Source organism: Dipodomys ordii, unplaced genomic scaffold (genome assembly GCF_000151885.1).
Source record: "Dipodomys ordii isolate 6190 unplaced genomic scaffold, Dord_2.0 Scaffold74, whole genome shotgun sequence".
NCBI lineage: Eukaryota > Metazoa > Chordata > Mammalia > Rodentia > Heteromyidae > Dipodomys > Dipodomys ordii.
Window position 1 is genome coordinate 2,201,300 of NW_012267290.1, and position 14,354 is coordinate 2,215,653.

Consider the following 14,354-nt stretch of genomic DNA (forward strand, 5'->3'; position numbering starts at 1 on the left):
CTGGTGGTTAACTAGAGATAAGCGTCTCACAGACATTCCTGCCTGGGCTGGCTTTGAACCATGATCCTCAGAACTTAGCCTCCTCAGTAGCTAGGATTACAGGCGTGAGCCTCCAGCGACTGGCTTACCAACTTTTAATTGTACAAAACAAATGCATACAGAAAAAAGGTATCATTTACGTTCTTTCTTTTAGATTAGGCTATAAAAATTTAAGACAATTTTGTCAGTCATAGGCTTGAACTCAGGGCTGGGCACTGGGTCAGCCCTTTCTCTCAAGGCTATCACTCTACCAATTTGAGCACAGTGCCACTCCCAGTTTTCTGGTGGTTAATTGGAAATCAGATTCTCTTGGACTGTCTTGCCTAGACTGGCTTTGAACAGCAAGCCTCAGGTCTCAGCCTGAGTAACTACAATTACAGGAATGAGCCACCAGTACCCTTCTTTAAGACAACTTTTCAATTGAAAATTAAGGTTTGAGCCAGGCCCCAGTGGAACATGCCTGTGGTCCTAGCTACTCAGGCTAAGATCTGGAGGACTGCACTTCAAAGCCAGCTAAGGAAGAAAAAGTCACAGAGACTCTATCCCCAAGTGATCAGCAAAAAGCAGAGCTAGAAGTGTGCCTCAAGAGGAGTCTGGGGAAGATGGCGGAGGAGAAGCTGGAGGCTAAACAAGCTCTCGCATAGAAGTGCGCCTCAAGAAGCAGCATGCCAGCTGAACAAGCAATAGAGTATGAGGCGCCAGAGTTCAAACCCAATACCACCACCACCAAAAAAAGGGGGAGGAGGCAGACAAAGAAAAAGATTGCATTCCCCTACGTTCTTGTTTGCCTTCTCCCTATTTTGTCTGTTAGGAATCTACCCTGTCAGTCCAGCAGCAACTGCGGGGCTGGACTTACACCCAAGTTCCCTTGGCTGGATTTAGAACAGAACACAATGTAAACACTCAACACTGCAGAATCCAGGCAGACGTCTTTCCTGGGAAGAAACCACACACACACAGACACACAGACACACACACACTGCCCAACTCCCTGACTCCTTACCCTGCTAACCTGGGGTAGAAAAGTTACACAGTGCAATTTAGATTATCTTGTTTATTCACGCTCTTGTTTATTTAACTCAAAGAACAAAAACAAAGACAGGAATGTCTCATGACTGAAGGATAAAGGAATGCTCCAACATCTGCCTTCAACACAGTTACATTAAGGAATATCTCAGCCATGCCACTCAGCCAGTGAAATCAAGTCTGGCCAACTAATAACAACTAATAACAGTGCCAGAGTCACCAAACAAAATAAAAGCACAAACAAAAGCTTGTTAAAACCTCTTTCAGAATACAAACTTGTTTCTTCTGGACCACGTCTACGCTACACACAGCAGATACTCATTCCAGTCCCCCAAGCAGTCAGTCAAAACCAAAAGCTCAGACAACACATGGACGATGTTATTTCTTACATTTGAGCACAATATGAACAGATTCTGAGAGTATCCACCCATTGCATGAAAAATAGTCTTCAAACCTTTCCTCAAAAGCAATGTGAAAAGTATTGGGTTTTACGTTTTTTTCAGAGCAGGGCTGACCATACATATATACACACATTAATAGTACATCCTCTTACACAAAACACATGTGATTCTGATTTTTTTCTCCACCTCTCAGGCCTCAAGGCCCTATGCCATTGAAGACATACCCTACCCCTTTTTCTACCAGTTTCCACCATGATCTTCCGATCTCTACCTCCTGAGTAGCACAGATTACACAGGTGTACCACCTCACAAAGCCGGGTTTTTGTTTTGAGTTCTCCAGTTTGTGCTGATCCTGGGCACTGTCCCTGATCGTTTCTGCTCAAAGCCAGTGCCCTATTACTTGCACTACAAGTTTTCTAGCAATTTTGGTACTTACCTGGAAGTAAGAGTCTCACAGATGGCTTTGAACCATGCTCCTCAGAGCTCAGCCTCTGCAGGAGGATTTCAGGTGAGAGCCACCAATGCCTGGCATATATAGCCTGTTTTTTGAGACAGGCTCTCAGTTTTGCCTGGGCTGACCTTGGAGCACAATTCTGTGTCACCTCCTGAGTGGCTAGGATCACAAACATGCACCACTGCACCCAACCTGAGTAACAGCTTATTCTAAAATGCCAGTACAATAGGGCGTTTTTTGTTCTATCTTTGTTTACATGGACACACGTAGCTAGACAAGAGATTTGTGTAGGCCTGAAAAGCCGGCCTAGTTTGCCAAAATATTGCCTTCAAAACACTTGAATTGCTAAGAGCATTTTCTCTGATACTTGTTTTCATTGTCACCAAGGGAAACGTGGCTATCTCCAGCTGCTCCAGTCCCAGCCAGCTTCCAGACACGAGGTCTGGATCTTCCTGCTCCGAGGCAGGCTGAGGCCCACGCCAGCCCTCAGAACCAGCAGTTGTAGGGGGAGTTTGGGTGACACCAGCCCCCAGCAGTGCCCAATGAAGGAGCCAATGGCCTCAGAAACTACGTCTGTCACACAACTAAAAGGCCACCTGCACAATACAATGCTAGTACATTTTTATAAGAACACCTTAGATAGCCAAAGTCCCTAGGTCTAGAACTACGGGAAGGACGGAAGTGGGAAATGGGAAAAGCAACCAGTAGGCCTTTTACAGTAAGGCACTCACCAGGCTGCAGGCCTCAGCAGAATTAAGTGGAAATGGGAGGGAAGAAGACTGTAATATGTCTACCATGTTTATTGAAGTTAAAGGGGCTACCGTTATGAAAAACATGTAATGGAATTACTTGAGCAGAAGAGGTCTGGCAAGAATCTGACCGATTTTGAATCCCATGTGCTCAACGTTTTCCCAGAGAGGCCCTGGCTCCAAGGCTTGCGTCCGGCTCTGTCTCCCTCTCAATCACTCTCTCCAGGGATGTGAAATTCCGAGGCACTGCTGTAAAGGCCCCCAATACCACAGGCTGAATCAGAAAACACCTTCAAATACGGACTACATGAAGGGATCCAGGGCTCCCTCTGACACTGGAGTCACCAGCCACAAAGCCATACTGAAAGCAATGACTGATGGGGAGAGGTGACTTGGTTTCTGTGATGTGTCTTGTCTACAGGTCCAACCTGTAAACAGCAGTCCACGCAGAAGCCACCGTCGGCCTACAGTGCGTCATGCGTTGTCACTGACGATGCTCCTACAGGTTCCTTCAGACTGCCGTGATCTTTCAGGGCACTTCCAGTGACGCCATCCTGTACAGGAAAGTCCCAGTGACTGACATAACAAGTGGGCAGCCCATGACGTCCTGGTGCAGAGGAGAGCTGCTCAAATGGCCTTTCTTGTGATGAAGCACATTTCCAATAGTACGACTTAATACATCCGTTCTGTGGCCAAACATGGTCTGAAGACACTCTTTTCTATACTTACAGATATATTAGTAAAAGCAGGAGTCACACATCCAGAAAACTTAAAAGGACTAACGATGGAATAATCTAGGAATCTTGATTTCCCTGAGAATGGGCTACAAGTGGAAAAGCCACCAACAATCCCAATCACTATTACAATGTACACATTTCTAGTCACTATTATAATTTTATGCCATGAATTTGAAATTTGAAGACAGAAGTCACATTTAAAGAAAAACATCTTCATAATAATTAAAAGTTTTAGAAAAAGTACAGTCACTGAAAATTAAAGCTTGGAGTTATTCTGAACTACAGCTCCTGTGAAGGCAGGAAGCAGAAGGCAGCCCCCCCCCCCGCCCCCTGCCCTCCCCAGGGCCTCAGGATCCATTTCTTCTGTTTGCTCTCTGCCCCCAGCTCTGCAGTTTGGCCCTGTCACAAGGAAGCACTCTGTGGTGACTACAGGTGTCTGTGTGGAAAGGCAGAGGAGCCAGGGAAGAGGGAGATCAACCTGGGAGTGAGGGCAGAAGTAGAAGGAAGAGAGCATCATAGGCGGCCAGGGGCTACTACTGCCAGCCCAGATACTGTGACAACACTTCACATGTGTGGTCTTCTTAGGGAAGGAGCCCTAGCTTCTCCTTCAGATTTCCAGGTGGAGGTTTAGCTTACTTTCTCTGGGCCTAACTCATGCAAAGCTGTTCCTCCATCTCTGATGTATCAGTGGTGTGCCAGGCTGGGAAGCAGTGACCCAGAAAGGCACAGGCTTCCCCTGAGCCCCACCAAAATGCTTTGTCATCACAACTGAGGCCAACAGAAACCTGAAAACACATTTCAAGATTTATTTACCAGTTTCTAGGATATGCCCACCAAACACCCGACTCTATTCATATCCTCGCTTCTCCACCATGCTCAACATTGTAGGGATATTTACTTGGAGTTACAGTTCCACTAGATATTCTAGAATGAAATCAAACTCACTGTTGGTAAATGCACCCGTCTTTTTACAGTTCGCCCTTAAGCACGGCAGCACGCTCCTGAGCTCCCCAGAGCGTGCCAGGCGGCTCCTATCCAAGGTGCTTCCCACGGCTCATCTTCATCTACACCTCTGGCTCCTACCTGGCTGCACTTAGGTTAGCTCTACAAGCTTAACTCCCACCCACCCTCACTATTTCTCTGGTCTCTTTCATGTGTACTCAGTTTTCAGAATCTAAGAAGGTCTTTAAATATTCATTCCAGTGGGGACCAAATTTTTCTCTGCCTGGTGAATTCCTTGTGGGTGTATCAAATGCCAAAGCCCAGGCAATGCTGAGGCTGGCACCAGTGAGAAAGAGACACCTCCAGCGACAAAGGAAGGAGCTCTGAAAAAGCCAGTCATCACTGAAAAACTGCTAAACAGGCAACATACATTTAGATTAAACTGCAAGTTGATTTTAAACGTCTAATGTTCTCAATGTGCTATCTTTTAAGTACAAGTTTAAATATCCATCTAATGTTTTCTATCTCATAACAAACCAAAGTGAGTGTGTGTGTGTGTGTGTGACTATACCTTATAACAAAAGCAAGCGGGAGAGTAATGGAGAGGCCCTTCATCTTCCAGTACAAACCTCAGGACTTGCTCGGACCTCAGAATACCAGTTCCACCAATAAAAATACCTGCAATAAACTCCTATGTGAAACTGTTCCTGAGCATCAATCACTCACCCAAAAAGTAAAGAGGTGAGCGAGAAGCTTCTTTCGCAACTCACTAGCACTTCTGTCCTACATAATAAAGTCAGATTTTACAAACAAGTAGTTTTTTCCCCAATAGGTATATTTGGATATACTTTGGGTAGTGTATTCTCATACAGACCATTTGAGACCATTTGCAGAGTGAAATTTTGTGGCTATTGCATTTAAGATTATTTACTGGATTTATTTCTACTTTTTTATTCTGATGAATAATAACTATTCTGATCTAAATAATCTACACTACAAGATAGATAGAAAAGAAAATCAGCTAACCAAACAGGCATGGGAAGAAACTACATAAAATATCAGGTCCAAAGAACTCAAAACCTTCAAAAGGTAAATGTCTCCAGAGCACAGATGGTAATACCAGACATGCCTGCTGACTTAGAAACACAAAGTTCTTTTTCATACTTTTATTAAATCTGCTAGTTCACCTAGCAAGTTATTATTTGTATGTGAGAAAACATAATTTCCAAGGTTCCTAAATTTCCAATATATTCAACTTAGGGCTCCAAGATTCTGAGCATGCCATCACCAAAAAAAAATTTCAAACCTAAAAAACAAAAAGGGGAAAAAAAATTAAACAACATCAAAGGAAAAGAATTCTTAGAAAAGGTTATTTACTTTTATTACTTCAAAACATTTTAACATTAAATTTTTTTCATCTTAGATTTATTTCTTTTTAAGTCTAATATTAAAGTTTTGCTTTAAAATAAGGCAGGCTACATATATTAAAATATTAAACATATATATATATATATATACATATATAGCACCTACTTACTGGTTCAAAACATTTCCACACTTAAATCTGAAGCTTTAAAACAGTATTAGTTTTATTTTCTCTTAAAGAAATCATCATGAAGTCATTCTGTACCTAAGTAAAATCAAATTTTGTTCTTGTACAACTCATACCTTTAGAAACTTTTAGTCCATTAATAATCCTTTTAGTCTTTTCAGTTCATTAATTAACTTGTAGCACATTAGAAAGATGTTGTTCAAAAGTTCTCTAACCTCAAAAATGCCTGACCTAGTCAGGTTTTTTTTTTAAGGAAAAAGAAAAATAATTTTTCTCTGAATAAACAGAAGATATTAAAATTTCTAAAAATACACCTATTATTAACTGTTCTTCAAGCTTGACTTGAACTCCTGGACTCCACCGTCCTTCTGCCTCTGCCTCCGGAGTGCTATGACTACGGAAGCACGTTCCATGCTTACCTGGCAGCAATGAGACGTTGGTACTACACAAACACGTTCTACTGTGGGCAAGACCATGACATTTAAAACCAGCTCAGAGGGGCTGGGAAGGCGGCTCAGTGGTAGAGCACTTGCCTTGCATGCCTGAGGCCCTGGGTTCGATTCTCCAGCACCACATGAGCAAAAAGAAAAAAAGCCAAAGTGGCACTGTGGCTCAAGTGGTAGAGCGCTAGCCTTGAGCTGAAGAGCTGAGGGACAGCGCCCAGGCCCAGAGTTCAGGCCCCATGACCGGACCCAAAAAATAAATAAATAAATAAATATAAAACCAGCTCAGAAATTACTCTATTGAAAACCAAGAGTTCAGAGTTCACATTTCCGGGGGGAGTATATAAGACCTCATCAGGAGATTTGGTAAAACAGAATACAACTCTTGACTCATTGGTTTTCTCTAGAACAAGGCTAGACAGGCCTACGGGCAACCCTACAGGGACCAGCATGAGGAAGCAGTTTTCTTAGTACATGTGAACAATTCTTATCATTACAAAATGTCACATACATGAAGGGGAAAAAAAAATTTTCCCCTAAATTTTATGTCACTTTTAACAAGATTAAGAAGATAAGCAAACTCTGCAGAGAATTGAGCCTCTAAAAGAAAACCTGAAAACAAACATGACCTCTTTAAAAAGAAAAATATTGGGCTGGGAAGTTGGTTCAGTGGTATAGCGCTTACCTTGCATGCCTGAGGCCTTGGGTTCGATTCCTCAGCACCACATAAGCAAAAAGAAAAAAGCCAGAAGTGGCGCTGTGGCTCAAGTGGTAGAGCGCTAGCCTTGAGCTGAAGAGCTGAGGGACAGCGCCCAGGCCCAGAGTTCAGGCCCCACGACTGGACTAAAAAAATAAATAAATAAAAAATAAAAAAAAGAAAAAGAAAAATATTCTCTGTCGAACAGACTTAGAATTTGCTTTTTGTATTGCTCTACCAATTTGGATGAAATTTAATTTTCTCAGCATCTCATCAATTAAACAACTGCATAACATAGGTAAAAAGAAGTAAATTTGTGTGTTGATTTTGCTATCAATGCTACTTCATGCAGAATAAGAAATGAAATCAGACAGGGAACCACTTATCAGAACTAACAGCTTAGTGTAAAATCTGCAGTGTGACTGCAAAGTCTATCAATTTATAATGCCTGTACAGCCTATAAACATAAACTAAATAATGAACTCTGAAAAAACTTGTATTCCAATGAAAAAGTTTTATTGCCTTCAACTTTGTACATATAACTAAAGCAAACCTTTAAAATTCTTTACCACAGGAAAAGAATGTGACAAAAATCCCTAATTTCTAGCCTGAAAAACATATTAAGCCTGGATTGCTGCTGTTTAAGAATTAAGCCCTACTACTTTAAAAAAAAAAAATTCAATCTGAAAATTCCTACAGACTCAAGTTTTTGACATAGTGAACCTTTTGTCATAGTTAAGTAGTTCACAGAGCTCCTTAGGAAAAAAAAATCCATGTTAAACACATCCAAAATGTCTGGTTATTGATTAGCGCATGGTTATTTGGTTAACACCAGTGTTAAACATTTGAAGTTAGTTAAGATATGTCATATGTTAAGGCTTCTTGTTCTCAACCTGAAGGATTTGGTGGATCTCCTAAAGAAGATAAAGGGTAAGGGAACAGACGTGGGGCATGAGGCCCTCTTTGTCCCTCAGCTTTTGCCATTACCATTGTGTGTGAAGTGGATTCAGGAGGCGTGGACCGCACACGTCTAGCCAGAAATCGGATGACCTCACAAGCACCTCATTTCAGCTGAGGCCTCATGTCTTTCTTTCGCTTAGAGCTAAAAATAAAAATACATGTGAATGAACAAATGATCATGGAATGAAATCTGTAACATGACACTATGCATATCAGAAAAAAATGAAAATGTACACATTTTTACACAGAGACAATCCTACTTTCAATGGAAAGATGTCCTTCTGATGTTAGCTGCTGGGTATGTAATACTGACTACCTAATTTCAAGTGAGTTCTAGAAAACAAAAGTAATATTCATTTTCTGCGATGACACATTCATTTTCTGTGGTTAAGCTTAACACTATTACCAGTGCATATATGGGATAGATAGATAGTGTGTGAGTGTGCACACGTGTGCGCGTGTGTGCATGCACATACCAGGACAAGAAAGCCAACTGTAATGCTGAGCTCTCACAAAAGTCCAGCCCAAAGAAATCTATTTCTGTGTAGTCAGAACACCTATACCAACAGCAATGCTACAAGTACATGAAGATTACCAGACTCCTCCAATCAAAGTAAGGCTCTCATTCATTCAACCAGTCCTGGATGAATGCTTCTAGTGCTGGAAGGTAACATCAAGTGTTCCAACCTCATCCGTGAGCCTGGAGCTCTACCTACCTAGCTCCCATTCTGCCTCACTTCTGATTTGGGAGCAGAAGCCAGGGCACTGTACACTAAATGGTAACAGAATGAAACCACAGGGGCTACAGAAAAACTGCCAGACCCTACATCATTCCATTACAAGTGGCTGACTTCAAGTCATCTTGTCTCTCTACTGCTATCCCAAGCAAAATATCTCAGAGCCTATGTTAAAAGTTATCTTTAAAACAAAACCACTTAATATAAGGCTATTTCATTCAACTACAGTAGTAATTACAAATTGAAAACTTTTACTGCCAAAGTTACACTGAAAGGACTGGCCCAAGCTATACTATTCTGAACAGAAACCCTTTATAATATTTATGTCATTCATATACACCACATTAAATCAAATGAACACACAAATTACCAAGTAAAGTGTATCATACCATTATTTTCAATGTTCTAAATTTCCCTTTTGAGTCAATATATACTAAATTACACTCTTTAATTTTGTGGAAACATGGCTCATTATCAAAAAACAAGAAACATCAAATTTAGGTTCCTGATTCAATTTAGGACATTATCTTCATCTTAAAAGAAAGAGTCATGAACACATTTTAAAGTTAGTTCATTTTCCAATTTTTTTCATGGAGTCCACGCTAATATCTAGATAAATATTAGTTACTTGAGTGTGAGCTGGACAGGTCCCAGAAGCAGCTTTACAGTAAGACACTAGAATGTGTGGAGGCCTGCCCAGCTTCTGGTCACATTCCGGTCTTAAGGAAATAGAAGCTGGGGAAATACACTTCCTGCCCCTGCCATACAGAAGTTTTGATGTCATTGGGGAAGCTGTGTGCTGGTGTTATCCAGGCAGCTTCCCTCCCACCCCACCTCAACCCCCTCCCCCCGGCTTACCCTGCACAGAGAGCCCTGCCCTTTCTAGTCTGCACTGCATTTCAGCGAAAACATACCTAATTAAGAGATACATGTGCTTCCTCAAAAATCCCAAATTTCTCCTGCAGCAACAGTGAGGGAACCTATGATTTAACCCCAAGCCTTTTCAACTCCTATGTGTTACCATTCTTTGGCAAAAACCAACAGCAGGAGAGAGGTGCCGTCACCGGCTTCTCCCAGGCCTGGCATCTGAACCTGTGCTCAGCTGCCGTCCCGCACCGCACCCTCCCCCCCCCCCCCGCATCAGCTGATCAAGCTCTGTCCACAGCACTTGAGACAGTCCCACACAGGTGACAGGCCCACAAGCTTTCACTACTTCCATGTGGACAGACGCTTTTGATGATACACGGATTTCAATACTCTGAAGACACTGTTTTGCTTACTAACTTAATACTTAGTCTTAAGTTACACCACACTGATGGAAAACTCCGTTTTTGTTACCTTGGGAATGTTATGATGAACTCTTCCATTTAACAGGATCAGTGACTTCTACAGGGTTAGTTATAAATACCAACCAATAAAGTAGATTCAATTTCTGCAAAAACAATCCTCACCTATTCAAGAACATCTAGTGTCAAATGCATTCTCATGACTGAAACCTCTTCTGCAGAAGTGTCAACCTCAGGGGAGGGGTGAACCTGCAGCTCACCCCAGGGCCCCTTGCCAGGGTCATCTGGCCAACAAGTGCAGCTCTCAGCTCCTCCACCATGCACAAGCCTTCAGTGCCCTGAAATCTGCAGGAGTCATACAATGTCACGCCCAAGCCAGCCACCTTGCCCTCTCTGAGATGCTACTCTAAGCACAAAGTATTTACCACTGAGAAAATCTCAATTATAAAGACTCTGAGGAGCAAGGCAGCATGCTCAAAAACTGGTATTAAGACAATGCTTAGCTGTTTGGAAAACATTAGGCTGGCTCTTCCTTCACTCTTTAAGACCAAATGCATAGCAGACATAAGTATACAAGGGAAGTACAGATAAAATACTTTCATACTTCAAAAATACTTTAAAGTACAGGAAGGATCTTAATAGACATGTAAAACCTAGCAACCAAAAGAGATGCAATTCAATTTTTAAAAGTAACAAAAATTACCCAACAATATGAAAAACAAATAATAAACAGGAGAGTGTTTGTAGCAAATATTACCATGTAGAGTCCTTAGAAACTGCGAAGGAAAAGATAAACAACTCAATGGAATATGGGCAACAATTATAGATGATTCACCAAGGAAAAAAGAATAACCATCAAAAAATTAAAATATTAGCAAAGCTCTTAAAACTGAAACAGATACCAAAGGAGATGCCGGGAAACTGGCAGCAATCCCCACAGACAAGTGGGATTGTCTCTTGAGTCCACCCCCAGAAGCCTGAGTCCTCTTCCACCAAAGGTGAAAAGCTTTGTCTCCCAAAATTTACTGTCCTTATGCCTTTGTTCCAGAAATCGTCTGACTCCCAGGACTAAATCCTGGAGATTTTTTTCCCATATGTGAGGAAAAGTATTTAATAAGAAGACTATTTACAACACTTAAATTGTAGCAGTGCTATTCATATGCAAAAACAAAAACAGAATCAAAAAAAGAAAAGAAGTCCGGAGAATAGTAATCCTATCAAGGAAGCAAGTTTAAAAAAAAAAATGGGTGGCCTCTCTTGTAGCCAGGGAAAATTACCAAACTATACTACTAAGCACAGAGGATGACATTAGCAGATAAGTACCATTCACTCACTTCAAAATCAACATACGTACATACATGTATAAATACATGTGTGTGTGGAACCAGGCAAGTATGGCCCCAGCTTCTCCAGATATTTTTTAAAAGAAGGCACATAAGAGTTTAAAAAAAAAAAAAAAAGGAGCCGGGCACCGGTGGCTCACGCCTATAATCCTAGCTACTCAGGAGGCTGAGATCTGAGGATCATGGTTTAAAGCCAGCCTAGGCAAGGAAAGTCCGTGAGACTCTTATCTCCAATAAACCATTAGAAAACCGAAAGTGGTGCTGTAGCTCAAGAGGTAGAGCACTTGCCCTGAGCTGAAGAGCTGAGGGACAGCGCCCAAGCCCAGAGTTAAAGCTCCACGACTGACCACCCCCCCCAAAAAAGGAAAGCTGGTGTTGGTGGCTCATGCCTGTAATCCTAGCTACTTAGGAGGCTGAGCTGAGGATTGAGGTTCAAAGCCAGCCCAGGCAGGAAAGTACATGAGACTCATCTCCAAAAAGCCACCAGAAAACTGGAAGTGGTGCTGTGGCTCAAATGGTAGAGAGCTAGCTTTGAGCTGAAGAACTGAGGGACAGTGCCCAGGTCCAGAGTTCAAGCTCCACAACTAACCAAAAAAAAAAAAAGGAGAATCAACACACAGAAGAAACAGGAAATTGCTAATCCCTGAAAAAATGGGGAAGGATTTACTTCTCCAGAAGCCTGGGAGGACACTCTGCTGTGCTACGTCAGCAATTCAGCTTCTGCAGACTTGAGTTTCTGAGTATGGAACAGCACTGCTGGCTTTGAGTCATGTCTACTTTGAGCCACTGTGAACTTGAGGGCCACTGGGAGTCTGGGTGTCACCCAAAGTGTGATGTGCCCCTGTGGCCTGGCATGGTGCTTCTTAGTCCTTACCCAGTACTGGCTTTCTCCAACAGTGCTCACAGCACCTGAAAGCACACTGCTCCTACCCTCCCCCAAGGGAGCGCAGCACAAGGGTCAGCATTTCCGCTGAGATACTCCAGCACAGCGTGTGCTGAGCAGTTAGTTATAATCAACTGTTTAGTAATCTCATCCAGATATGCCACCCATCTCAATCACCGCCATAGACTTACTCATAATCAGACTCTAAATCCAGCTCTTTGGGAAGTTAGATCTGGCTTTGCCCTTTAACACCACTCTTATAGACAGAATGCAGCACAATGGCCAGATTTCCCAGTTCCCAGTAAGACATCTCTATTGGGGGGGGAGGGGGGAGGCTGGGAAGGGATGTGAAGGGTAAACAAAGGAGGAGGCTGCAATGCTTGGTAAGAAATGTATGCATTATCTTGCCCATGTAATTTTAACCCCTCTGTACAGTATGTTCACAAATAAAATAATAAAATAAAAAAAGACATCTCTATTGGATAGGAAGCCAAGCAAAACAAAACAACAACAACAAAAAAAAAAACCCCAGTAACAAAGCTACAAAATCAAGACCTCAGTTTTACCACACAGTTCTCCGATTACCACCAAATCAACACTGACCAAGGCTGAAGCAATCACAGACAACAGGATGCACGGTCACCCTGAAGTGACAGGGTTTTGGCACTTACCAGTCCTTCCAACCCCCAAAGTGAGGAATCTAAATTCCAGTGGTGTGTATGAGATTTCAAAACTTTAATGGTAGTGCAAAGTGCCAGGCCCTCTGCAGCAGACTAGATCACCTCATTTCATTTGATTCCTCACTGTTCCACTGTTGGCAAAGCCTTCTCCTCCACGTCTTATCTCCCTCCCTATCAGGGGTGAAGGGGTCCTTTCCAGCAGGTTGACTATCTACCTAGTGTTGATCCACTTTGCTATTTTCTCCCTCCATCCCACTACCTTTCCTTCTTGCAGGGCTCCTGCCTGTGGCCCACAAACACAAGCAGGTTTCCAGACCCTGAGGCAAACCCATTTCTCTTCAACACATCAGTGATTTTCCTTCACAGACAAATATTCAGAGTGGCTAATGGTGTTCACTACATGTCCACTACACTGCCCACAGCAGGACTGGGAGGATGGACGAGGCAGCGAGGGCTTCTGGTTTTACTGCACAAAGCAGCACACAACACATTTGTGGGTCTGAAATGTTAACTTGTCATAAAGGAAAAATACCTCAGCCTGGAGGGATCATCTAAGGGACTTCAGACCAGGCTGCCCAGTGTCAAAGGTTCCCACACAAAGCCGGGAAGAAACTCCCACATGCAGTTCTGAAGGGTCTCTGGATAGAAGGGAAAATTTGAACTAGGGTCCAAGTTGGACAGAAGTTAGGAGTACAAGCAATACCTAGCCTCATACCTGGAACAGAATAAACCATACTGGCCAACCAAACCCAGGCAACGAAGAAACTGGTGTTGGTGGCTCATGCCTGTAATATTAGCTACTTCAGAAGCTGAGATACAAGGATTGCAGTTCAAGACAGCCCAATGAGACTCTTATTTCTAATAAACCAGAAAAAATCTGAAGGTGGGGGTATGTCTCAAGTGGTAGAGAACCAACCTTGAGCTGAAAAAGCTAAGGGACAGTGCATAGGCCCTGCATTCCAGCCCGAGTATTAGCCATCTTCCCCTCCCTCCCAAAGGAAGTCCTGAACCTAGCTGACTAGTCACATGGAACAATGTACTCTGCTTTTGTACTAAGTTCCCCCATATGATAGATATTCTTTCTATAACCAAGAGTAAGGAATGTTATAAAATCTCATTGTTACTGATAAGATTTCTTATCTATATCGTGTCTTAAAAATCTCTTTAAGATCAGATTTTGTACACTGTGAAACACAGTAAATATACATCAAAATGGCTAACAGAGAGAGCACAGTCTAAAACAAATGATTAGACTCATCATTGGAATATCTTGTTAACAGGTAGCATCCCATAACCGTGATGACAGTATAAAGTGACCACAAAACAGACTCTAGCCTGCCCCTCCTTTTTGGTGAGCACTGAGGCTCTGAGTGCTGTCCTTAGCCCGCCCCTCCTTTTTGGTGAGCACTGAGCTCTGAGTGCTGT

At 42.5% G+C, this 14,354-nt stretch overlaps 1 long non-coding RNA gene across 1 annotated transcript in view; it reads right to left on the minus strand.

Moving 5' to 3' along the window:
* Positions 1-5,502: 5,502 nt before the first annotated feature.
* LOC105991606 overlaps positions 5,503-14,354 on the minus strand; it is a 12,226-nt gene continuing 3,374 nt past the window's right edge. The window contains exons 2-3 of the long non-coding RNA XR_001175361.1: positions 8,028-8,142; positions 5,503-5,654 (exon numbers count right to left, since the gene is read on the minus strand). This is a non-coding gene — a long non-coding RNA (uncharacterized LOC105991606). The remainder of the gene's footprint in view (positions 5,655-8,027; positions 8,143-14,354) is intronic.